This window comes from Botryllus schlosseri, chromosome 6 (genome assembly GCF_051294905.1).
Source record: "Botryllus schlosseri isolate E-star chromosome 6, Bs_hap1, whole genome shotgun sequence".
NCBI lineage: Eukaryota > Metazoa > Chordata > Ascidiacea > Stolidobranchia > Styelidae > Botryllus > Botryllus schlosseri.
In genome coordinates this window covers 3,970,633-3,998,272 of record NC_137241.1, presented here as the reverse complement: position 1 = coordinate 3,998,272, position 27,640 = coordinate 3,970,633, and the positions used below count along the sequence as shown (strand labels likewise).

General features: G+C 40.3%; 2 long non-coding RNA genes across 2 annotated transcripts; both read left to right on the top strand.

The window, feature by feature from the left end:
* Positions 1-2,024: 2,024 nt before the first annotated feature.
* Positions 2,025-3,794, top strand: LOC145440211 (uncharacterized). The gene is made up of 4 exons (XR_013915466.1): positions 2,025-2,257; positions 2,415-2,563; positions 2,628-2,753; positions 3,181-3,794. It is a non-coding gene; the product is annotated as an uncharacterized LOC145440211 (long non-coding RNA).
* A 13,344-nt stretch (positions 3,795-17,138) lies between these two features.
* Positions 17,139-26,036, top strand: LOC145441541 (uncharacterized). The gene is made up of 4 exons (XR_013915849.1): positions 17,139-17,668; positions 18,099-18,737; positions 18,807-18,867; positions 24,353-26,036. It is a non-coding gene; the product is annotated as an uncharacterized LOC145441541 (long non-coding RNA).
* The last annotated feature ends 1,604 nt before the right edge of the window (positions 26,037-27,640 follow it).

The window sequence follows — 27,640 nt, the reverse complement described above, 5'->3', positions numbered from 1 at the left end:
ACAGACATGTAGGCTACGGCGGTTTCCTTCACAGTAAGCCAGTCATTCGTTAAGTTTGTGGGAAGTAGCCGCTGTTTGTTCATCATCATGTATCTAGTCACTGAACATGTCCTGCATCAGTCTTAAATCATTATCTGCCAACCAACCTACAATGCGCTTACAGAATCACCGCCGTTAGTAGACTCCTTTAACAACTGATCAGCAAGCCACTGCCGTCGTGATCATTGAAGCATAGCCGATTAGTCAATCGAGAGCCGTGATTTCGTGATTACTACTCTTGATTCCGTTCTATGGTCGCTAGCACGCCCACTCGTCGGTAGCTACAAAGTCACTCAACTATGACAAGTCGTCCGAACGTATTTTCATGGAGCGAGAAATGTTGCACACAGTGGTGCCACTCCTAGTGTTTTAACACTAGATCTAGTGTTTTTTCGGTCGTCCTAGTGTTCTAGTGTTTTTTTTCGCACAATTTTGCTAATCTAGTGTTTTTCTGCAATTGTGCGAACAAGGAATATTCTCTCATTAGACTACTAAATTTAACGCTAAATTTATCGATAATAAGGCGATTTAGTCTCTCTGGCTGTGTTTGTTTTCAACAATTCTATGTGGTGGTGCAGTAACAAGCAATTAATACGTAACAGGGTGCGCTGTGAATCTGTATTTATGAGCGAATGTCCGGAAAAAATGAAGATCGATTCCGCTCTATTGCTCTGTCGTTTCTTGTTGAACTCACTCTGCAGATTCGGGAGGGATTTTCATCTGCCGAGGACAGCATAGCCTTGCCTACTTTCGTACTTGAGTGCATTGAATCCGTTAACAGCCTTGTCAACACAAAGAAAAATAAAATCAATCGTTCCTCTAGCTGTGCAATTTCCCTCTGTGACATTATTTGATGAACTTAATGATTTGTCGGAAGAATGGGCTGCTTTTGCAAATTCAATTAAATAGTATATTCATATTGAAATGAACCCGAATATTTCGGCTGACACTCGTCAGGGGTAATCGTCAGCAACTAGTAGAGAATTGGAAAGAACATTGTATATCAACAATCGTATCACAAAATATGACGTCACCAGCATGAAATTTCGAATGAGAGAGCGTTCAATGTACTATTTTTAGGTGATACACGAACTCCTTTTGTTGACAGAGTTTTGGTTGATGTATTTTGATGTATGTATGTTGATGTATCAAAATACATCAACCAAAACTCTGTCAACAAAAGGAGTTCGTGTATCACCTAAAAATAGTACATTGAACGCTCTCTCATTCGAAATTTCATGCTGGTGACGTCATATTTTGTGATACGATTGTTGATATACAATGTTCTTTCCAATTCTCTACTAGTTGCTGACGATTACCCCTGACGAGTGTCAGCCGAAAATATTCGGGTTCATTTCAGTATGAATATACTATTTAATTGTATATTGAAGTTCTGTACCTCCAAGAAGCTCTATGGCAAATTCGCAAAATGAGCTGCAGATAATCACTCAATGCCATCCAACAGAATTTTGGCAAAAATTGAAATATGTGCACAATGGATTCAGTGAATCAAAATTCTATTTACTGGGGAAGCTCATGGCGAATCTCTTGGCATTTCCACATTCCGCTGCATGCATGGAAATGAATTATGCGGTACATGGACACCTCCCCATTGTTTGGTTGAAGATGTACGGTAGTAAGCAAGATACCACACAAAAGATACTTATAGTTGATCGATGGTGTACAATCGAAAGATATAATTTATATGATGCCGTACAATTTGAAAGCGACAATAATTGATATTTTTTTACTCTTCATTAATTTTCGTTGAATAATCATGCAGTATATCATACATATGTATCGAATTCATGTGTGGAACACTTCTTATCTATGAATTTGTACCTTGGTAATCATGATTACTTGGCAACGGCAAATTTTTCCTGCAATATGCTAATCTAGTGTTTTTTCCGCCAATCTAGTGTTTTTTCACGACACAATCTTGGGTTTTTCCATGAACCTAGAGTGGCCACACTGGTTGCACAACTTGATGTTATGTAGTAGGGCGCCTTACGGCGAACGCCGTTGTAGGTTGGATTATTTGGAGTTCGCGGCGCAAATATGACTGGATGTGCAGTGGAAGGTCAAGAAAATGAAGCATCAAGGAAGGATAGCTCAAGAAAGAAGCAAAATAGTGTCTGATAGAGACTGTCCTGTTCTATTTCGCTTCCCAATAAATCCAATCCTCAACGTCGTCACTTCAGAAGAAGTGGGATCAAAGGTACAGTACCGTAGTATTAGTAGTAAGTCTACTGTAGTACATGTAGCGTTCGAAAAATGTCAAATATAGAGATGTAAGAGATCTAGTGATATGATACGTTCATGGTTCATCCTTCATATCTTTATATTATCCTAATCATGGGTCATATTTTATGCAGCATATGATTTCACTGGGAGAATTCCACCAATGGAGAGAAGACTATGGAATATCACCCTTGAAATAATTATTCGCTTGCTAACAAACCGGTCAAGGTGGTTGCTGTTGTTTCGGATGAGTCTTCGTGCGGATGTGGAAAGCGGCTGGCTGGTAAGATTTAATTGTATACTGCTGAAGAGTACCATTGCTTAGCATTGTATAATTCCGTTAGCAGATTGGAATGAAATACCATCTGCTGATAATCTAAGATCAGCCTTGAGTTACCCGTCAAGCATATTCAACCATCCATCACAAATCACGATACCATATGATGTTGCGAGGACAGCTGCACACTGCACAGGTAAGACATTGTTTGATGCTGCACCACCTTTTACTCATTGGAAACCTTATTAGTCTTTTCTCCTCGGCCATGGTACAGTGTCGGGGGTTGTCACAAAGCCTGAATTTCTTGAAGTGGCAATATCATTTTCATCGTATTGTTGTGCTTTGTCATTATCAGTGACCTTGAGCATTTTTCAAATGATTACATCTGTCAATAATTGAAATTTCCAATCATGGCCTACATGGAAACCAGTTGAAGCCGGCATTAGACTATATCGAGCATACTTTGTATTGTAGCCATAAGCAGTAGCTGTTGCCTGCAAAACGCATCCTTGATTTTCTCTTGTTTGGGCAGTCCTCAAAGGGTGCACTCGCAAATATATTTAGTTTGGTACGAGATTAATTTTAATGTATTTATTCATTTAGTATGTTATATATTTATTCAGGTCCGCATGCGGGGAATTATGCAACATCAACGGAATTCATCGCTTCTTTTGAAACTGATGACGGTATCTCAATTCCATATTCCATGCGAACCCCAAATTGATGACTCGGAATATGAATGCATGGAATCGCTCTCAGAAGTGGCTTATACTATCTGGCCCTGACGGGTTGGACAATTCACCAATCGTTCATTTTTTCGTGGTGCACTGGTCGATATTCGTGCAGCCAGCCCACTATGAACCGGTCCTATACCAATACCGAGAAAACCATTACCGAGAATGCCATTGCCGAGAATGGACGTTATCGAGAATGGACATTACCGGCAGTCGTCAAGCATGTCCACCAGGCCTACATGCAAGCTTTTTCTACTGAATGAAGACTATTCAGCCTGCAGGACTGCGATATGATATGTCGACATTTTTATTGCTAGTCCTTATTCTTATCTTTTCCTGGACTGTATATGCCTCTTATTTACATGCTCTTGGTCAAGGTGGGGGACTGATTGAAATGACCGATCCAAATCATTTAGGCACTGTTCAATCGTTTTCCTTATATTGCAATCTTGTGGTGTTTTGATCTGATGGAAATTTCAATAAAATGGATTGGACTACCTATATTTCGTGTCATCCAATTACATGGATATATCACAGAAAGTAGCCGTAAATTTGTTGTCAGATTTAAAATTGAAAGCACCCGTAAATTTGTTGTCAGATCTAAAATTGTTAAAGAGAAATGAAGAATCGTACGAGAGAGAAAGCAGTATGCTTGGAAATGTGCTGCAAGGTCAGGTATAAGACGAAAAATAATAAAAAACTTATTTTCACATCTGAGGACTTTGAAGATAAGGTTTCTACATGTTAAGTTCTCGTCTATTGCAGAAAAGGTGCTGCAGACATGTGTTTAGACACGTAGGCTAGTCGGAAATCCTGGTGCGAAGGGTGGTAGTTGTCTGCTTGCAGGTTGGTTGTCCAGTCAGTGAGTACTCCAGTTCCATTGGGCAATGATACCAGGTCATCGAATTCGTGCGGCTATGGTGGACTGTAAAACTGGACGGTCATGACCAGCAATAATCCTGCATCCCGACTAGTAATATTTTCGATCTACGCCAAGATTGATATTGCAGCATATATAAGGTATATTTCGTTTGAAGGTCACCCATTTATAAATATTTCGTTTTAATGTCGTTGAAATACATACTGCTATCCTTGAGATCACACACAGCCAAATAATTCTCGAGAAATAACCGTTAAAAGTCGAAATATAAGGTCGGCAAGCAAGCATTTCCATTACCGCAGGTTAGCGCCGACGGACTTTTGTGCAACATTTTGCGCTCCAGTACTCTCGTAACATTGCGCTTATTAGTCGGACGACTTGTCATAGTTGAGTGACTTTGGGTAGCTACTTTCAAACGCTTTGCGTCAAATCTTAACGGCGTTCCTGTGAGCATTCCAGGCTCATTGTTGTTTTTTATCAATAATCTATAGAATGAGACATTGATACCCATCATTTTTTAGATTTTCCAAATTTTGGACAACCCTAATGTGCAATCATCATCATCATCATTGGTTTATTAGCAATTTTATCGGTTCAATACACCACAAGAAATGCGATACAATGAAAAGACAGGAAGATGTCGAAGCGACAAGGAGTAGTCTATGGAATCTGACACCCACCTTGGCCTAGGCGATGTAAAGAGGAGGCATACACACTGAATGAAAGTAAAGAAGATAGTATAGTGTATAGAAAAAGAAAGCGGCAAGAACTAGGGCGGCATGTCATGGGAAGCGAGATCGATAGGTCAGTCGTCGTCCGGTAATCCTGAGTATGGACTGTATATAGGCAAATAACTGAAATAAGTATGCCTTGAAAAACTTTGAGTAGAAGTGTAAGTAGTCTGAAACAAAGCCACTTTAAAATCAATCAAGGAAAAAGATGTATAAGGGCATTAGTTAATAGGAGTCTGTAACCTGCTGACTTCATGATCTATAATGGTTATGTCGCAGACCTCATTTTAATGGAAGAGTTGCTATTACTTTTGCAAATAAACTTCTGTTTGTGTACATGTGTAGTCATATAATCATATTAGTTACTCAAGTTACTGAATTAGGACTGTCAGATATCAGTGACTAAACCTCTCAAGATATTGACAGCTGAGTAAAAGATGAAAACGTATCACTATCACCATAACAGTCTAAAAGTTAGATAGGATGCAGTTGGCAATCCTTCATTTTTATGATACTTCGGAACAGGATTTGGTATACTGCCTTTGATTCGACTTTGTTATAAAACTCTGCTATGTTCTTACACCTGCTCTAGATTCCTGCAATGAAGAAGTTGACGCATGCATTCAAGCAAGACCAGATACGGCGGAGTCGACCAAGTCTATTGCGATGGCTTCCTCATTCAACTAGCGGCATCGTGAAAATTAGTTGAAGCCATTGCTGGACAAAAGAAGTTATTGTTGGACACAAAACTCTATATTTCTCTCCCTGACACAGTAGTACTGTTGATGGATTGGTTATGTTGCATTTATTATTTTCAATACAATTATTCCTTCGCGAAGCATTGCAAAATTGAAATCCTTTGAAAATACTAGATGTGAATTTTGATCGGATGCACAGACAGGATTTCTCGTTGGTTTGTGTAGCAGAATCCCAATGGCCAGCAAACAAAATTTCCGTACACGGTTTTTCTCAGCTTCCTGAAAAGCATAATTGTTGTGTTACTGACGGGTAATTACTTGGCACCCAACTCAACGTTTCATGTGAATGAGACTCATTTGCTCATGCATCGATCTAGATGGTATAATTAAATGACAATATTTCTGTTGATATCTATAGTGAGACATCTCCAATACTGATTGAGCTACTGATTGAAATCCTGGTAATGCTGTGATGCACTAATAATTCGTTAGTTGCTCTCCCGCTAATGGTTTGCATAAGTTGGCAATAACCTCTATCCTGTAATTGATAATACCAAGATTAATAACTGAAACAAGGTACTCCACGAATTACACATACCCGTGTATTTCATTTGGTATAGACAAGCGGCTTAAGCTGAACAAGCTAGGCTGATCATACTATATATTACTAACCTCCTTAGGTTATTCATCAATAATCATACTCAAACGACCCCTCGTTTTCGGAGCAGCAAGGAGTTCCTGATACGGGATTGAGCTCATCAACACTTAATACGTGTCCAGTTTAAACATTACTTTCGTAAGCAAGGGCAAAAGCATACTTACATTCGTCATCTGAGTACTCGGACTCACTTGGTGAATCCATTACAAGCGAAACCTCCGCGATAACTAACTAATATAATCGCCCTGCTACTGCAAAACCACCAGCCCTATAGCATACATCCGCAGCGGCCAGAAGAGATGTCAACTACATGACGTCACAATGAACATTTCGCTTTTTCTGTAAACATACCAATATTGGGACTTTCAGTCCAAATTACGACAATTTCCGATTAGTTTGAAATACGGAAAGTCGGCAATTTCGGTATGAAAAAAAATTATGAACATGATTAGGCGAAGTTGCAGTTGACCTTTAATAACTGATCTGAATAAAGCTTGTCGCCATTCGCCACACGGCATTTCAATCTCCCAGAAAATACATAAATCCAATCCAAATCCTAATCCGTTCTGAAAAAAAATGTCTAATCCCAATCCAATCCAAATCAGACAAAATTTCACAAATCCGGTTTTTTCAAAACCTAATCCTAATCCATGCTCATCTCTGCTGCAGTGCAGCCCAGTGATAACCAAATTCATAGTTGAGTGACTTTGGTGATAACCTAGTATTGAACCAGGTACTTCCCCGTACTTTTACCGTGTAATTTCGTGGGTAGTTATAAAGGTATTCCCGGCAGATATTGACCTCGTGGTCGTGGCGTACACAAAGACCAAGTTATGATCAGGTTTATCGCATAAGGTTTTCACTTATCATTTTCTCGTCCTCGCTATTTGAGAGTAAGGCAAATGCTGCAAATAAGAGTGAAAGAGCTCTAAATATTTCGATAGGCCTGTATGGAATCGGTGTCCTGTGCTCTCCGATACCCAGAGTGGAATTGGTGGCAAACATCACGCGCAACTTTCGATTTAATTCCTTAATTATTCTATGGAAGAAACTCTTCTGTCACGCGCAACTTATTGCCGAAAACGACCACTAATTCCAGTCTGGTCCGATACCGGTATTAGGTTAGTTAAAGAGCGCCGCACACCAACTTTGGCTCCATTCCAACCAGTAGAACCGAGATTCGTGCAGTAGAAAATTTTGAATTTATCATTAAAAAACAAAATAAATAGAATTTCAAAATCTTTCTGCTGACCACATAAGTTGTTAGGCTGTCAGTAGAGATGATGCACACCAAATTTGGCTCAATTACAACAACTAGAAGCGAAGTTATTGTAGTAGAATAATTTTGATTTGAATAAAATAGTATTTACGGTAACTAGCTCTTTGATTGTAATATTATTATAAAATCATGGAATTAGAAATTTTTCTACTGCAATTTTTTTAATGATAAATTCAAAACTTTCTACTACACGAATCTCGCTTCTACTGGTTGGAATGGAGCCAAAGTTGGTGTGCAGCGTTTTTTTAACCAACCTAATACTGGTATTTTTATCAAGTATTTAGTGAAATCTGAAGGAAAAGTTTTTTTTTTTAACATCCCTAATGCACACTGAATGAAAAGTAGAAGAAGGTAGTATAGAAAAAAGCAAGCGACAAAAAATGGGGTGGCATGTCATAGAAGGCGAGATCGATAGGTCAGGTCGTGGTCCGGTAATCTTGAGAATGACTTTGTATTTATGGAATTTCTTTCAATGTGTGTTATGAACTTTCATTACAAAGTTACATTCACGCGTTCTCGTACAATAGCGCAATGTTATATTTGAGTTCGAAGTTGAACTTTCGTTTTATTCAAAGTCTGTCGAAGGATCCAAATATATTTTGCATTTCAATGGATACATTCACGCAACTTTACTAATACGACGGTGCAAATGTCATGCTGTCATAGTTTTATTGTATTCATACAGATTTAGTAAGTATACACAAGTGAGTTATCTTGTCTGCAGTCAGTGCTACAATATGGAGATGAATGCTAAAAATGAAGGTGAGTAGTATATATATATATATATATATATGAATTTGCCGTCATTTGAACCTCAAGCTAATCACTCAATCTTGAAAGTGGACAGGACATGCTCGTCGACTGTCGGATGGCCGGCGGGATACTGATTGTTTTTTGCGTGACTCTTATTGTTGATGACACATTCATCACAGATAGGAAAAAAGACATACAGTTCAATTATCTGAACATTACCATGACATTTCAACCTTCTCTGAACGGCGGGCCTCTATGCAAAAAATAAGTGGGTTCACATAAAATCCGAATCACGGTAAATGAACCAACGACTCAAACATCCGTCTCCAACGGCCCTGGGGATATAAAGCTGTATCAGCTGTACCAGCTGTATCACCCTGTGGATATAAAGCTGTATCAGCTGTATCAGCTGTATCACCCAGTGGATATAAAGCTGTATCAGCTGTATCACCCTGCGGATATAAAGCTGTATCAGCTGTATCACCCTGTGGATATAAAGCTGTATCAGCTGTATCAGCTGTATCACCCTGTGGATATAAAGCTGTATCAGCTGCATCACCCCATGGATATAAAGCTGTATCAGCTATCAGCTGTAACACGGCTCTATCAGCTGTATCACTCTACCTGTATGGAATCGGTGTCTTGTGTTCAAACAATTTTTGATTTTTTTATTATTTTTTTAATTACTTTAACTTTGAGAATCATCGCTGCTCCCATATTAGAGACAAACCGTACCGAGATTCACCCAGGTATCACTCTGCAGTTAGTATCAGGTCTATACTATGTCTGGGATGCGCGAAATGTCACACATTTAGTGAGTCAGCTCTTCTCACCTACACGCGCGAAGAAAGAGAAATCTCTATATTTCATGATTGAGTCGGTCAATATATGATCGGGAATTGCATATAGATTGCTATTAATTTTTTTAACGTCTCTATGCTCACGTAATCTAATTTAGGCTACCGACCGGTAGAACTGAATGAGGTGGGTTTGAAAAGGTAGGACCCCTCGAATAATAATTAATTAAACATCTCCGGGTGTGTATACCCGTTGGCAGGAACGAAACAGCACTTCGTCAGGCTCCCCAAAAAATCTTGAATCTTGGGCTCCTATAGGGTGATAAACTAGGCTTACCATATTTTGGAAATCTAAAAAGAGGACACTTTTTCAGAAATTTGAGACTTGCAAAACCGGAGAAGAATTCTCAAAAATTGGTGCATTTTTCCCACTTTGTGATCGGTTGACTAAAAAGAAAACAAAAAAAAATGTCATCTTTTCGCACATAGCTCAAATCACCGTTTTTCACTCCGAAATACCCGCCGGAGCGTCACTTCTGTGCTAATTTACGGCATATCACTCGCATTTTGCTCTAAATGTGACCTAAATTTTCAAAAAAGAGGACAAAATTTCAAAAAAGAGGACAAAAGGGCGTCCTCCGAGGACACTTTCAAAGAAGTCAAACAAGAGGACAAATCCTCTTAAAAGAGGACGTATGGTAACCCTATGATAAACTGTCCCCCATCACCTTGTGCGCTTTTGCCACGAAATTATTGTTGTACTGTTTGATGAGCCAGCGTTAAGCGCAAAAATTTTCAATAATTCATGATAAAATCGGCCTATAAGATCGGGATACAGCTGTGATATCCACAGGGTTATACAGCTGATACAGCATTATATCCACAGGGTGATACAGCTGATACAGCTTTATATCCACAGGGTGATACAGCTGATACAGCTGGTACAGCTGATACAGCGGCACAAATATCAACTGAAGATGACATGCCCGGCTGCAGTCGTTTAAACAGGCCTAGTTTTGTTATGTTGAACATTCTAAAAAGAATTTCAGCTCTACATCGAGTATTTGCTGCGGCTGATCGACACAAAATTTCGAGTAATGGATTGAACGATATTTTGTCCTCAGTTATTGTAGAATGTGGCGGTAATTTCGATGATTTTGTGCTGAGTACATCAACAACATTACGGTCACGAAGAATTGTGCGCAGCAAAATGTTTTCGGAAATAAAGGATAAATTCAAAGTTTCATCAAAAGTAACAATTCATTGGGATGAAAAGCTCCCGAAGACGGGGAGTGCCATGCATGCCAAGGAGCACATCGCTATATTGTTGAGTTGTGCAGATCACATCAAACTTCTTGGCACAACATCTTTACAATCAATCTAATGCAGTATATAACATACTAAATGAATGGGACATCACAGACCATTGCTTGGCAATGTGTTTTGATACAACATCTTCCAACACCGGCAAATTCAGTGGAGCATGTATTTTGCTCGAAGCTCTTCTTGGTTTCCCTCTTCTCTGGTCCGCTTGCCGTCATAATTCTATCAAGTGTGTTTGAACATATTTTCGGTGAATCTACTGGGCCAAAAGTGGATGCATTTCAAACTTTGACGAAAAAGTGTGAATCTCGAAAACGAAACCGATCATTTGATAGTCGAACAAAATGTTGAAGAGAACGACGTGATGCTTGCAAAATTATCTTTAGTAGAAATTTATTGCAACATCAACAGCTTCATTCCCCGAGATGATTAGGCCGAGCTGCTTCATATTTCCTTGTTTTATATTGATAAAACCTCAATTTCTCATTTCAAATTCCGTAAACCAGGGCAAGATGGATGTCGTCTGCAATATACATTTTGAAAATGATACTCTTGAAAGACCAGCTACAACTGGTTGATGCCATGTTGACTAAGATGAAGTGCTTTGGCGACTTCCTTGCATGTTTCTATACTCAATATTGATTGCGAGCTCCTCTACCATCTGAGGCTGCATTCAACGATTTGAAACTGTATAAAAAATGCTACAATTTCAGGTGGGGAATGGCCCCATGAGGGAAACTGCTGCAACAGTTATAGAAGCATTCAACTGTCATTTATGGTATTTGGCGGAAGAGCTCATTTCATTCTCCTTATGCTCCAAGAATTTACAGCCTGAGGAAAAACAAATGGTTGCAAACAAAATTAGAAAGCTTATAAATCGTGTATGGAACTGTCAATGTCACCTCAGAAACCTGTGTTCCCTAATATTTCTGAAAAAACAGAACTGAAACATCTGGTTGGTAACAGATCTACCTTAATTTTCAAGCAACTGGATTTCACTCAAGACATGGAATTCCTCCCACATGAGGTTCTGACATGGCCTGAATTTCCCCAATATGTTTACTTCAAAAATATTGTGACATCTTTGAAAGTGGTCAACGATCCCGCCGAAAGAGGGATTCATCTGCTAAACGAATATAAAGAAATCCTGAAACAGGACTCTGATCAAAGACACCTAATTTTGCAGTTTAGCAAGTTGAATTTTCCAATTGTCAAAAAAATTTACAATTCATGTAAATATGTTGTATGACTTTTGTTTTACCTTATAGTGAGTTCCATTTATATTCTTGATTCAAACTTGCAAAACATTGCATCGACTGCTTCTTGAATGAAGTTCACTGGTTCGTTAACTTTCCATGAAATTGGTGTGAATTCTGATTGCATTAAGTAGCAATATCTCAATGCGAACTTGACCGCAGGCATTGTAAGAGGTCAGGGCGGGTCAAAGAAGCAATAATATTTATATCCATACAAACAGGACAACAATTGACCATCATGACCATCATCATGACCATCATGACCAATTGACCATCACCAAAAAGGTTGAATTCCCCACCGTAAATACTATTATATCCAAAACCAGTCGAAATTTCAATTCAAGATTGCACGGCCGTTACTGGTTGGGATTGAGTCAAATTTGGTGTGCAGCGTTTTTTAGACAACCTGACGATTTTATCATTAGGCGAGTGAGATTTGGAAAAAAAAGTTTTTTTGAACAACCATAATGCTCATATGGGTGGGGCGAAAATGGAAATCGTGGGAAAACCCTGCAATCTGGCAAAATTGCGTGCAACGTTGACTAGGCCCTACTGTACCAAATACGCATGATACATATTTTTATTTACTAACGACGCGTCATGCGTTCACTTTTTGGCAATGACCCAGCAAAGCCAAACTGTCAAAACAACGACATGCCTAAGAGGTAACCAAGAAATTCTGAAGGGTCAGAAAACTGCTATGACAATTTGACAGCAAGATGCTTCTGCGATACATGTGCCACATTAACCGATGTTCCCCATGACCACTGATCAGCATCATTACCTTTAATGGATTCGCGACTCGCGTCGCTTACTATTATTTACCCACTAATAGGCAGGTTTCACAATAGTCCAACCCTAGGGCACATCTTCATGCCTTTCCTGAAATATTACTTTCCCATAACCATAGTCATATCATATTCGTAACCGAATCAATTGGAGCCAGTGACCGCGGGTTACGGTGGTCATGGGGAGCATTGTTAGATACCATACGGTGCGGTTATGGAAGAAGTGCTGATGTGTTCTGTGTGCCTCAGGGCTCCAGCTATCCATTTGAACTAAAATCCGTTCATTATACGAAGGTCCCTGCAGCATTCCACTGTAAATCCCACATTATAACGGTATATGATATCAACTTGTCACATTTGTCAGAAGATGGATCATGCAATGTGATAAAAACATTGCTCCAAACTGCCTGACAGCAATAAACGATAATCTAATCTGATTTGACAATCTATACATCAGAAAAACGGCCAATAATTTGAACAAACAGCACAACAGTTATCAGCACTGGTGACTTCAGCATACCCTCTAGGAGGGTTGGATATATGCAGGGTTGCCACCGACATGGACCCAGAAATAAGGACAATTGAAAAATTGGATTAACATTAAAAGAGCGTTTTTGTGCATAGCCTACTTAGTAGAGCTTCTTTGATGTACAGAACTTCAGTATACAATTGAATAGTATATTCATATTGAAATTATACTCAAATATTTTCGGCTGACACTTGTCAGGGGTAATCGTCAGCAACTAATAGAGAATAAGAAAGAACATTGTTAATGAACAATCGTATCACAAAATATGACGTCACCAGCATGAAACTTCGAATGAGAGAGCGTTCAGTGCACTATTCCTAGGTGGTAAACGAACTCCTTCTGTTGACAGAGTTTCGGTTGGTGTATTTTGCTAAAAGTCAACTCCAAGGCACACTGGTAGAAGTGTGAACGGTCCCTCCCAAAAACACGAAATGTGTCGTCACCGTTTGTTGTACGATTGTTGATATACAATGTTCTTTCTTATTCTCTACTAGTTGCTGACAATTACCCCTGACGAGTGTCAGCCGAAAATATTTGGGTTTCATTTCAATATGACTATACTATTCAATCACATACTTAGTATCTATACGAGCCATGGCATATTCCATTCCATACTTTTTGCCAGAAACAATCTGATCCAGCAAGGCCTTGCCATCAAAAAAGTGCTTCTAGATCTCACGAGTCACGACAGCTCAGGTGTAGGTTTACCTTCACTTGTACCTGCGATTTGACTGTAATGTTACCAAGTCTGTTCCTTTCCTTGGTCGACTTCGCCGAAAAATGAGAGGACACTCTATAACTTTAACACTGAACTATATGGAAGGAGTGAATTAATTCCTAAATTTCGGTATAGACGATCATTAGCTATATATCTATTCTAACTATTACTGGTAGAATTAAGCTAAAATACCCATGTATTTGGAAGTGACATCAAATTTTGTAACAATACATCATTTTTGTAAACAAAAAATAGGCTATGAGGTATTGGCCGGGGGGTGGTGAGGTATGGGCCGCTGTTCGTATTGAATCAATAAATGCCATTCATATCCTACAAACCTCAACTGTTGTCACAGTTTCCAACAATTTGTATATACTGATATAAAGCTGGGCTGGAAGTGGACATTTCATATATTTCAATTCCCGTATTGATCGTAAGCCATAACACATAACGAAACAAGATAACTAAAAATATGTAACAATAAAATCACTATCAAATCATGCTTCTTTCGCCTCAACTACCCCATCGAATCCAAATCTCACAGCTATATCTCTTATTTATTTAAGTGGGAGTGACAAACCATGATGCATATTTGAGCATATGATGACATACTGTGCTAACAAACTTTTCTCCTCTTCATGAAAGACAGCATTAGAAAACGACTTTGAAATCTTTTTAATGTGAGACTCATCCCCTGTTTTTCCATATACCTGTTTAATGTAGCTCTACCAATTTTGTTCTGACGACATGCTTTTCTTTTTGATACCTCCCATGCTCTAACGTTTCATATTGCCAAGCTCAGATCTGATTCTGAAAACTGGCCTTTTTTCTTGGGGATTCTTACCATAATTTCAAGATCCAAGAGATTGACAACGCATTAAAACTATACTCTATAGATAGCATATTTCTATAGCTTTCACACCATAAATAAGTCTAATCCAAACATGCACATATGTGGACTCAAAGCCAAATTCACTATTTTCAAATAAATTACTTTAGACCGCAAAAATTATGTATCTCTAGCTGAGTCAAAAACTCCACTGGCCTCATGGCGGTGAGTAACATGGGTGAGTCTGGAGCCTTTTTCTAACAATCACTCAGCTTGACAAACATATGTGATGTCACAGTCACCAGATATTGCAGTGGCCCACACCTCAACAGTGGCCCATGCCTACCCACTCTCCCCGCGGCACCGTATTGAGTAGCTCACCTCGCGAAGACTGTTATCTGATTTATTGACGACGTCTCTGGCGAAGTCGCGTGGTTTCGCCTAATTAATAGTTTCAATTTACTGGGGCGTTCAAGCATTTTGTACGAGGTTCCGGTGGCCGCCACCTGGTAAGTTGGCGCCGATGCTGCTTGGTAGATCATCATCATCATTGGTTTATTAGCAATTTTATCAGTTCAATACACCACAAAAAAATGCGATACAATGAAAAGACAGGAAGGTGTCGAAGCGACAAGGAGCAGTCTATGGAATCTGACACCCACCTTGGCCTAGGCGATGTAAAGAGGAGGCATGCACACTGAATGAAAGTAAAGAAGATAGTATAGAAAAAGAAAGCGACAATAAATAGGGCGGCATGTCATGGGAAGCGAGATCGATAGGTCAGTCGTGGTCCGGTAATCTTGAGGATGGACTGTATTTATTTAGTAGTAATTGCTTGTATTTCGACTTGAATGTGGACATGCTCGTCGACTGTCGGATGGCCGGCGGGATACTGTTCCACACATCAGGTCCGGCATATTTGATCGAGCGATGATCTTTTCGGTCGATCATATGATATTTGGACGACGTGGACGCGCGTGTGTTGTACTTGTGCGCTTTTGATTCCGAGGTAAAGAAGTCATTGAAATATTCGGGGCAACGACCGCGGTGGAACTGATACATAAACTTGGCGATTTCTAGTAGACTGCAGCTGAGACTGCTTTACCACCCACTGCCCTAATTATCCTACCAGTTAGACGTCGAATCCTGTAGGGATCCTGTGGTGTGTACGCGACGGGACTTCCGTTCATTTATGACAGGGGCAGGCAACATACGGCCCGCGGGCCGGATCCGGGGAAGGGATTTTGTCCGGCCCATGGACAGTTTTCCGTCTTATATGATAATGTGGCCCGCGGCTACAGTCTGCCAAGATTCCCCGCTACTTGCTTACGACGTCAAATTTTAATGACCGTATGTTATTTTATGGATGTATGCGCAGCGCACATTGCGCAGCGTGCCAGTGAAGCTTGCGCGTAAGTTCGTCGAAGCGAGAAGACTTGCATTGTCGGCATTTACGATGTACTCAACCTTAATATCGTTTGTGGTAATCATGGTGTTTGTAGACTACAATGGTCATTTACACCAGACCGATATTTCTAATTTTTGATTCTGTAGCCGCCGATTTGTAGCACGGCACACTTCTAGGCTTTTGTAGGACACCGCTTATGCCAGGGTTCGCCAACTCAAAACAGGTCGCGGACCACTTTTCAAATTTCATAGATGCCGCGGTCCGCATAAATTCAATATCGAGATAAAATAGGCCACACAGATGAACAACGACACTATCTCATCCCCTACTCAGCCCTTATGAATTGATATCTTGGTAAATTTGAGGTACCGGGCTGATCGAACGCCTTGAAATATTAATTAGGGATTGCACCATGTGTTGATTGATTAGAGCATAGTGTTTTATATGGTGTGCACACAAGCAAATCTCAGGGCTTAGTGAAATTGGTCTACGTAATACTTTCTCTTTGATCAAAGGCAATTTGACGGTAATTTTTGACCGGCTTGCCGACCGTTAGATTTGATAAAACGGGTATCAATCGAAAGCTACCGCGGTACTGATTGCGAAAATATAAATTCTATTCTGCTCGTGGTCCTGGAACCCCCCAAAATCAGCTTCGAATGTTGCATTGTAACTTAGTTGGTATTGTGACACAACCATGCCGTCTGGGAGCAGGAGGAGCAGACTAAACCGCAAGCGTATTGGCCCTTGTTGCGCAACCGATTGAGCATTATTCACACTCTTACTCTCGTGCACGCTTGCTCCTGAGCTGCTTTGACTGCATGGCGCCGTCACAATACCAAATTTTGTTACAATGCAACATTCGAGGCTGATTTTTGGGGGTTTTCAAGACCACAAGCAAAATAAAATTTATATTTTCGCAACCAGCACCGCACAGCACATTTTATTGCTCGGCAAGTTGGTCAAAAACCACCATCAAATTGCCTTTGACCAAATCGAAAGTGTGACGTAGACCAATTTCACTGAGCTGTGAGATTTGCTTGTGTCCACACCATATAGGTAGGGTTAGCATAGATCCTCTTTTAAGAGGATTTGTCCTCTTTTTTGACTTTTTTGAAAGTGTCGTCGGGGGACGCCCTTTTGTCCTCTTTTTTAAGATTTTGTCCTCTTTTTGGAAAATTTGGTTCACATTTAGAGCAAAATGCGAGTGATATGCCGTAAATTAGCACAGAAGTGAAGCTCTGGCAGGTATTTCGGAATGAAAAACGGTGATCTAAGCTCTGAGCGAAAAGTTGACCTATTTTTTTTAGTCAACCACCTAGCAATGTGGAGAGGAAAACGGTATTTTAAGCTCCGAGCGAAAAGTTGACCTTTTTTTAATATTTTTTATTTTTAGTCAACCGATCGCAAAGTGGGAAAAATTCACCGATTTTTGAGAATTATTCTCCGGTTTTGCAAGTCTCAAATTTATGAAAAAGTGTCCTCCTTTTAGATTTCTAAAATATGGTAAGCCTACATATAGGACACTATGATCAGAGAGAAGCAGACATGGCGATGCCTGTATGACAATGCTGTTCTCAAATCCACGTTATATCCTCGTCATTATCGGCGAGAAATGGCTTTGAAGTGACCTTGCTGTCGTTAAAATACATTCATCAAATACGATTTATTCCTTGTATATGTGGATAAATTTGCGAATAATCCATCAATTCAGCAATCCGGCCCGCCAAGTACATAATTTTCCTATATCCGGCCCGCCGACTGGAGAAGTTGCCCGCCCCTGATTTATAATGTCATAAAATCTCAACGCAAAACCATAATTTTGTAATATTACAGATACACACAGATACCAGAGAAAAACGGTCGAAGTTTTGTAGTTGTTGAAATCAAGACAAAATAAGGACACAAGTTGAAAACAAGGACATTTCTTAGAAATAAGGACAGTTGAGTTTTTTAAGGCCTGGCCCTTCAAAATAAGGACAAATCTTAAAAATAAGGACGGTATAGCAACCCTGAATATATGTCTTAACAAAGTCCACACTGGAAGTCGCAGTTTCGAAACTAAATTCAGCCAGAGGGGTGCGGTTTAAGCAGGACGATGGGCCTATGTCTACTTTTGGAAACCCACCCTTTGAAGATGACCCAATAAAAATATTATAGATCCTTGAAAATACCCAGAACGTTCCTATGCCCCACAGAACTAGAACTATAATTGCAGGACGTCACAAACCCCTTAAAAATTATAAAGATAAGTATCACAGCAGACGAATGCGCAAATGCAGGCCTTAAAGCACAAAACAATGCATCAATCATGTAAATGAATTGAGAAATTGGCATATTTTCAGGATTTCTTTCCAATTGGAAGCTCCTCTTTGAACAATTCACTCTGCACCTCTACCGTTCAACTTTCCCTCACCCACCCTACATTTTCTCCCTGAAGTATTCAGCATTTTTTGTTTCCAAAAGCATATTGCTGCTCCTGTATAAATGACCTTGCCGTCTGTAGGCCGGGGAATGCCGCTGATGACACCCGATCGGTTGATTATTATGAATACTATGCGGAATACCCAAGCGGGCGACGTCTCCATCAGAAAGGAGAAGAGGCACGTCATGCTTACACTGTGGCCTCAGTAGCAAATATACCATGACAGCAATGGCCTCTGAGCCCTTCTCGATCCCTGGTCGAAACATAACATAAGGATGTCTTGACTGGATTTTGGATCTTAATTAAATTGAACTCTCATTTCTGCAGGCGTACAATGGGTTGTGGTTGTAAGATGGACAACTCCAAAATCAATGGTAAGTGACATTTTGGAAGACTTCAAAAATGAAATGCTTCATGAGCCAAAGTTCGAAATTAACCCGCAGATGAGAAAAGTCGGGGAGGATTACGCCAAACGGATTCTTGACGTAGAAAATCCCAGATATGGTCAGTAACGAATTACTTCTACTTTTTCCAAGTCTTAATTCTTCTCAGCAACTAAGTGCTGCTCAAATGTGAATCTCTACTCTACCGAAAACAGACGAAGGGGGTGATAGGGGGAGAAAACGTTGAAACGTTCTGTCAAATATGATTCATTATATGCGCTTGGTATATTGCTCAGTTCAATTTATATGAGATCGATGTTGATAGAAAAGTGACTCAATACTTGACCCATTCCAGCCTGCGATACGTGAAAAGGATTTCAAGTCACGTAAATTTACCTCATATTACACCTATTTCATTTGTTTACAAACTCTCTCGACCTCGTACCATTGGGTTGTTGGCGCACGTTTATTCTCAATGCAGTTGTTACATCATAATCAAATGTCCGTTGTTTCTGTGCTGCTAATTATTGTGTCGTTGCGAAGTATCCAGTGTCTCCAATTGGCACATACCGGGGCCAAATTTTGGAATATTGGCACATTTTCACGTTAGTTGGCACCAGAAGTTCGAGTTTGGCACTTTGGGACTATATTCACACGTTCGATTTTCTTCCACTATCACTGTGAAAATTTGTTTTAAGCATATTAGATAAGTAGCAAGTGCTACTTACTCGCGCACCCAAGAAAATATTTGAGGTTGTTTTACATAATTCAGACGTGCAGTTGGCATACTGGGGTATTACGTCCTATCAATCGTTGTCCTATATTACATCGATATTATAGGTCCTGAGTCACTTTATCTGCTACCCACTGCAAAAGCCGATTTGTTATGCAAGTTAGCATTTAGGCTACCAGACATCTTCTAGCTGGGATTTATGAACCGGCACGGGTGTAGATCTTGAAGACGTATATATAATTCATGATGTGACTAAGCAAGCTGATATATTGGAAAATTTGTTGGTTCGTTTTCGTGCCGATTTGGTTGTAGAATTGTTGACGTCTGTAAATATAACTTGACGACCTTATGCGCACGGAAATGAATTCCACCGAAGTGTAGCCTACTTTCTTTAAGCGTAATTTGGCAGCGTGATTAAAGCGTGATTTAGCCATTGAAATTGATTTCTATTACCATGTAAAGACATCTTGGACGACTTCGTTTGATAAAATTTCTTTTGTAAGAAACTGTCGTCTTTTCGTTGTGGCTTATAATATCTGCAATAAGGGGGCGTCGAGTCAAACAAAATTAAGTTTGGAAGCCTACACTGGCGTGCCAGTGCGGTGCGTTAATTTGCAAATGCTTGAGAGTGAATTAATTCCAGAATGTGCTGCTTTATATTCTCAAACTATCTTACCCAGTTTACTTACTATTAGAGTCGCACATATTCGTAAGCGATGGTACATATTGAATCAAGGCAGCAAAAACATCTTTCAAATACTTTGGCAAAATTCTTTTGGTTGCATACGTCACGTGCGTGTTAACGATATGGTCTCATTGATGAACTGCGGATTTGATCATCTCTTTAAAGTGATTAGATATGTTGCCGAGCCAACTTAGGCGCAAAAACTCCTGTAAAATACTATAAAGAAATTTTGGTGACATCAATCTCAACCGATGACCTTTATTTTTGTAATGAACTGATGCGTAGCGTATTGTTGTCAGCACCTTCTCTATGTCATACATGCCCGTAGGAATGTAGCATACTAACTGAGTCCCTCCATTAGCATACTAATGTTCCCTCTAATTTTTCACGAGTCTGTGCCCACTCACCAAATCACTGCTGACTGATTCGACTGCCGACTTACCCATTTTCTCGTTAATTTTGTGGTGTTGACTAAAAAAAAGATCATCACTTCCGCTTTCTTGTGTGCAGAGATCGTATCAGCACTGCGCAATTGCGCACACGCGCAGCTTAAGAGGGAACAGTGGACTCACGAGATGTTAATAAAACTCAGATTTGGGTTGCCTTCTAGTAGGGGGCCGATGAAAATGTTCCAAGTTTGATAAGGGGGCGATGAGTCGAAAAAGTTCGGGAACCACTGCATAGAGTGTATCGCAGTGTGTGCACGGGTGGCTGCCTATTGGTCCACCTACGATCTTATCAAACTTTTGAAGCCCTGGGTGGAAACCAGTATGGCCGTCATGGGTCTGGACCTGCGTTACGACTGTGTCCATCCACCCTACTCGAGGGGGTTCGACGACGACTAAGGGTCTCCTTCCACAGCCATATTATAGATCAGGGGTCACCAATGCCGTGCCCACGGGCCCCAGGTATCCCGCGAGGACCGGATGAATCGCCTGCTGGCCTGTTCCGAAAAATATATGGAGTAACGTCCCTTACCACTCACCAGTGAGCTTTTACATAATGAGATTTATTTATTTATCTGGTCTTGTGTAAATCACACTTACATGTAGCTTAGTTACTCCGCCATTTACCTGCTTAAAAATTTTAGTGTTTTTTGGCTGTAACTCGTTTTTCGTTCACAATTGAGAAAACCTTCTGTTTAAGACAGATAGAAATATGATGTTTTGGCAGCTTATTGCTCTACTACCAGTGGTTGTCGAGATGGGCAATTTTACCTATCCCCTCACACAGAAATTGGGGGGTTGCCGGCTGGAAAAAGCAGGCAATCCCCTAAAATCAATTTTTATTGAAGTTTTAGGTCATTTGTCAGGATTTAAGAACCCTCTTTTCGATTTAAAGAAAAAGTCATTTTCACTCCACCCTAATGCAACACTGCTCAACAAATTTTCAAAATTTCTTTGCTTCTATTAATAAAACTGTCGATTCATTTTTTGCCAATTAAAATTGCTGGTCAGCTGTAATTTAAAAGATAAATCATTTTCGTCATCTTCAAATTCATTTTGTATGTGAACCCACGTATGGTAAGTATGGGAGCATTTTATTTAATACAGAAGCTACAATCTGCAAAACATTGTATGCGACTAATTGCGTGTGGCTATATTTCAGTAGAACTCAAACCGCTCTAGGGTATACACATGTCCCTATGTTTAAATTGCTAGGAAGGGACATAATGTAGGGTATCGGTGAAGGGTCCATGCTATATTCTAGGCAGGGCCGAAACTGTACTTCGTCAGTACTCCCCCTCCCCATCCAGACACAACGGTCGCAACTGGCTTTTTCGTCACTACCAAAAAAGCACGTTTTCATGTTACGGAGTGTCGGCGTATGCTCTCCGTGTAGCCGTTCGAAGCGCAAAATAAATGCATAGTTGCGATTGTTATATTTAGGATTTTGTCTATGAGATTATTAATTGCGTGCATTACCATTAATTTTTCATCCTCTTCCAGTCCCAGCCCATGTGAGCAGATTTACTGATGGAGCTGAGGGCTATTCCAACCTGCCATCTAGGCTCCTATGGAAAAGTAGACATATGTATATAGATGGTTCGGCAAACATTTGGCGGTTTGTCATGAGGTTTTATTTGATAACACACTTCACGAAGTAGCATGTTGGCCGAAACTTTTCAAGTCTTGGTGTGCTGCGCGCAATGAAAAAATATTGCAGATGTAGAAGTCTCTCACAAAATACTCTTTAATTTATGTTCTTTTGCAAAATATCTTTGGGGCCACTTCAACCTCCCCCCTCTCCCAATTGGGGGTGGGGATGGGCGCGGCAGCTACTGTCCTGATAATGGAGCAGTCCTCTTCGACCGTTTTTGGTCTGGTGAAGCCATAAAGCTGTGACGAACTCATGCACCCGATTCACGTAAATCGATGGTTGTTAACCTTTTTTCCTCCAGCCCCCTTTTCAAGAATTGCCTAGGTCTAGCAATATGTCAAGTAAAAAACACGGATTTTGAGGTAACATTTAGGAATCATTTGAATTGTTTTGCCTGCATGCAATTGGAAGGTTTGAATTCAGCCCGCTATTCAAATTGAGTGTGACACCCCTGCTTTAACCCTTACGAGGTGGGGCCATGTTTTGCAGAATCGACCTTAACTTTTCAAATTCACACCGTGACCCTACTAAGACTTGAATCTTGGCCGTTCCAGTTTAAAAGTGGGCGGAGTATAGCCCTCTACCGATTCCACTCTTGATCGACACCCCATGACATGTCTAAGGTTTTTTTATCAAGTTTAAATAAACAAAAATTTTGTCCAAAAAATTCTCTCTCTCTCTCAATTATCAAGGCTGACCCTCAGGATGGCGTCAGAGAGAGAAATAGGATGCTTCAGTGCGTAGCCACTGTTGCCTGGTTTCAAACATGCCGTCAACCATGGTTGTAAACCGCGCGATTCGTCAGATATCGAAAAATGGAAAATACATATAAAATTTACAAATGGGCGTGGTCAGTGAGTGGTCATCAAGGTCAAGTTCATGATCAAGACTCAATCGGACCCCTGCCGTCTGGTTTATGGCATAAAACAACGCAGTATTCTTTCTTTTGTCATATCCAGCAATTTGCAGGCATAGTAAATCAGTTTATGAATCATATGCCGTCTGAATTTGCACATGAACCTGACCTAGATCTTGAATATCACTGAAGCGTGACCAAAATTAACAAATCCCCCCAGAAAACTCCCCAGAACACGTTTTGATGTTTAAAACGGTAAAAATATACACCGAATACCGTATATGTCGACTTCTGATGTTCTGGCAGATTTTCTGACAATATTTCCCACTCGGAAAATATCTGGAAATTTTGGGTGATAACCATTTTTTGATTTAATTCAAATTTTTCATTTTATTCTAGCAAACCAAAATTTTTGAGTAAGGTACCAAATGCATCAAAAAAGTCTTAACTTTTCAAAAAACGTAGTATCCGATGTCTAGGGCATGTTAGCTTGGAGAAATCCGTCTCGGAGACATGCCATATCATATATGATACAATCGCCTCGTAAGGGTTAAGAAAAGTGAATAAAGGATCCGTGATATGAGAAGACGAATAACTCAGTGCAACTAGTTGCATCGTTATAATCGAACATCACTTTATTGATGCACAAATAATTTGAACATTCGATGATTGGTACCTGATTATGTTGATCCTGTTCATCAACCTACAGATTCAGCAAACCGCAGAATAACCAGAAAGCGAGGTTGATTTATGCAATCAAGAATTCGAAGTATTTGATTTGAATCCTTATTGCCGCACACCGTAGTGCGGCTGGATTTTTATTGACAACTGCCTTGCCCGATTTTACTCTTTGAGTCAAAGAATCATTGAATTTTTACACAGTTGTGACCCTGGCCTTCAGCATGATGTCCTGTTTGCCAGAAGTGATCTGATAGTTGTGCGACATCTTTTCCACATTTACTAAGTCAAATTTATCCCAGCTTCATGGTAATGAGGTCAATCTGATTGAAATGGAAATGCCTCTGGCCAGATTCAGAAATAAGCTCAGTGATACATCATGTATCAGTGAAATTTAGCGAGAAGTCAATTTTTCCAATTCTCAAGCTTGCCTGAGCAGGATACCATTCATACCATTTTTCAGTACCGCAAGGTGATCCCTGGTCGAAAGATAAGATAAGGGAATGTCTTGATTAGATTTAGATCCTAATTAATTTGAACTCTCATTTGTACAGGCGTACATTCTGTGAAATCGATCGTGGTTGTAAACGAGCATGCTCCGCAGTCAATGGAAAGTGTCATTTGTGAAGACTTCAGCAATGAAAGTCTTCATGAGCCAGAAATCGAAATTTTCCCGCAGATGAGAAAAGTCGACGTGGCCGTTCACTACAAAGGGCGTTGTGACGTAGAAAATCCCAGAGATGGTCAGTAACGAATTACTTTTTCCAAGTCTCAATCCTTCTCATCAACTAAGTACTGCTCAAATGGGAATCTCTACTCGACTAAGTACCGATCGATGCTCAACTTTGAGTGCGCCCAATACTCGCTGCTCAGTTGAGTATAGATTTCCAGACGTCATTTTCCGAAATTGCGTTACCAGATTTTTTCTAGCTCTGAACCGGACACACATGAACGATATTGTTATGACAACGCGACACTGTCGTTCTTATTTCATCACTGACGTACTACGTAGATGCCGCTCTCACTGATTTATCTCATTAGCCTTGAAACTAATAATAACCCACAGAACTAGAAGTATAATTGCAGGACGCTGCAAACCCATGGAAAATTTATAAAGATAAGGATCACAGCAGGCGAATGCCCAAGTGCAGGCATCAAAGCACAAAACAATGCATCAATATCATGTAAATGAATCGTGAAATCGGCATATGTTCAGGATTTCTTTCCAATTAAAGCTCCTCTTCGAACGATTCACTTTGCACCTCTACCGTTCAACTTTCCCACACCCACCTTATATTTTCTCCCTGAAATATTTAACATTTCTTGTTTCCAAAAGCATATTGCTGCTCTCGTCTAAATGGGCTTGAAGGTGTAGTGACTCCATCCTAGTGCGGAGCATGGACCGGAGCCGGATTGGATATCCGGCCGGATTTTTTCAATTTTGGCGGGAGCCGAATCAGTTCTTTTTCTGATACGGTCGGAGCCGGATCAGTACACTTTTGATACAGCCAGAATCGTTATGGATAAGCATGACTTTTGTAACTAAATACCTACTAACCAACCAACCATCCACACGCCAGTAACCGCCAAGCCAGTGTGAAAATAAACGAGTCATATTTATAAATTCAAGGAACCACCGTCCCGTGTAGGGCAGGATTTCCAGCCAGACTTTTTAATTTTTGGCGTGAGCCAGATCAGTACTTTTTCCTGATACAATCGGAGCCGGACCAGACAACTGAAAAACCGGATCAGAGTCGGACTAGTGATTTTGTCGATCCGCTCCGCACAACTCCATCCCAACACTGATATCACCAAGAACTCTATCAGCTCAGGTTCATACTGTGGGTCTGTTGAAGATGCTTTATATCTATCTAATTGTGTGAAGAGCATGCATAAAGCACCAGCACAATTAAATCCGAGAGCTAAAAGTGGCACAAAACTTGTCATTTTTGCTTGACGATCACAATATGTTATGGCGCCATTTCTGTATCTATAAATTTCAAAGGGTGCCTTCATTTGGTACAAGGAAACTTATGAAACAGGGAAACTAATGAAGATAATGAGACTCTTGGAAGAACAATCGTCCATTATACAATTTAATATTAAGTTAAAGGCAATCTCATTGTATTATTTAATGTTCAGTGCAAATGAAGAATGACCGAAAGCTGAAAGATTCACGCAGTATGCGGATCGCATGGCTGGAAGAGGCACGCAAGGGTACATAACTTCAACATGCAATTGATTAGTGTTGTCATATTGAAATACGCCGGAATATTTTCGGCTGACGCTCGTCAGAGATAATCATCAACAGCTAGTGCAAGACTTGGAAAGAACTTTGTATAGGCTATCAACTACCGTATCACCAAATATGATGTCACAGGCATGAAAATTCTAGCAATTGAGGTTTCAAATCAATGTTTTCTCTTATTTGGTTATTTACGAACTTCTTCTATTGGCCAAACTGGGCTGGCTGGTCTTGATAAAGGTTGACTCCGAAGCACGCAAAAGAAAGAATGGATGGCATCTCACGACGAAATCTGTTGTCTCGATAATTTGTGGCACAAGTGGAATTGTAGTCAATGAATACAAGTGCCACTGCGATTGTGGCTTCGTGGGAAGAACGACACAACGTTTGCAGGAGCTCATTAACAGCATCTGCCTAGATTTATTAGAACACGCCCTTCATATTCAGATGAAAGCTCACCTTCAACACATCCACTGAAGATTGATTCTGAATAGGCGAAGGCCATGAATTCTGCAACTGGCATACATTTGATGGATAATTTTATTAGTGCGAAATGTTGTTGAGACGCTAAAAAACTTGTTGCTGTTAGTGTTGCATAATGAATTACACAATCTGTCCTTTGAACGTTTCCAAATCCCTAATCTGCAAAAAAGTTTATCTGTGCTCATGATTTACGCTCATCGTCACCCATACACAATGAACGGGTATGTCCAAAACAAATGTTTAAGCTTAAAGTCTACATTACAGGAATATTTGCAGCACCAATTGAATGTTTATTTGCTCGCAAAAATCGGTCTTTTTGGCATGTGGTGAGTTGGTTGCTGGATTTGAGAAGTATAATACTCAGTAAAATCGGGACACTTGGTGGCTGAGGCTAACAGGCTCGAAACGCATTTTCTCCTTTGACCCAGCGGAAAAATAATTGCCCACCTCAGGTATTGGTTAATATTATCGGATCGCACTTATCCTAATGGCTGGTACTGCGATCCTTGTCCACAATAGTAACTATGCCAATATTAATATGGTTCGTGTGGAAAAATGTAGTATCAATGTCAAATCAGTATGCGGATGTGATGCATGATGCAAACCTGTACAACTGATAATGCTACTCAATTCAGAGCGTTTAATACTAGGTTTGGGACCTATCGGTGTACTCTGACCAGAGAACCCGGACCTTGGAGAACCCGGCCTTACAAACTCGGCCCTCGGAGAACCGGGCCCTCGGAGAACCCGGCCCTCGGAGAACCCGGACCTCGGAGAACCCGGCCCTCGACGAACTCGGCCCTCGGGAAATTTTGTATATCAAGCACGCCTGGTCTACTTGTTGTGGTATTCATGGTGTTTTTCGACTACTCTGGACCTCGGTGAATGCGGCCCTCGAACAATTTTTAATTAAAAATGCATTAAATGTGAACCCGGCCCTCGGGAAATTTTGTATTCACCGGCAACCCTAATATCCCACCTCCGGCAACCCTAATATCCTAACCCTAATATCCTACCCCAACCTTAATATCCCCCCTCCCCCAACCCTAATATCCCCCCTCCCCCAACCCTAATATCCCACCTCCGGCAACCCTAATATCCTAACCCTAACCCT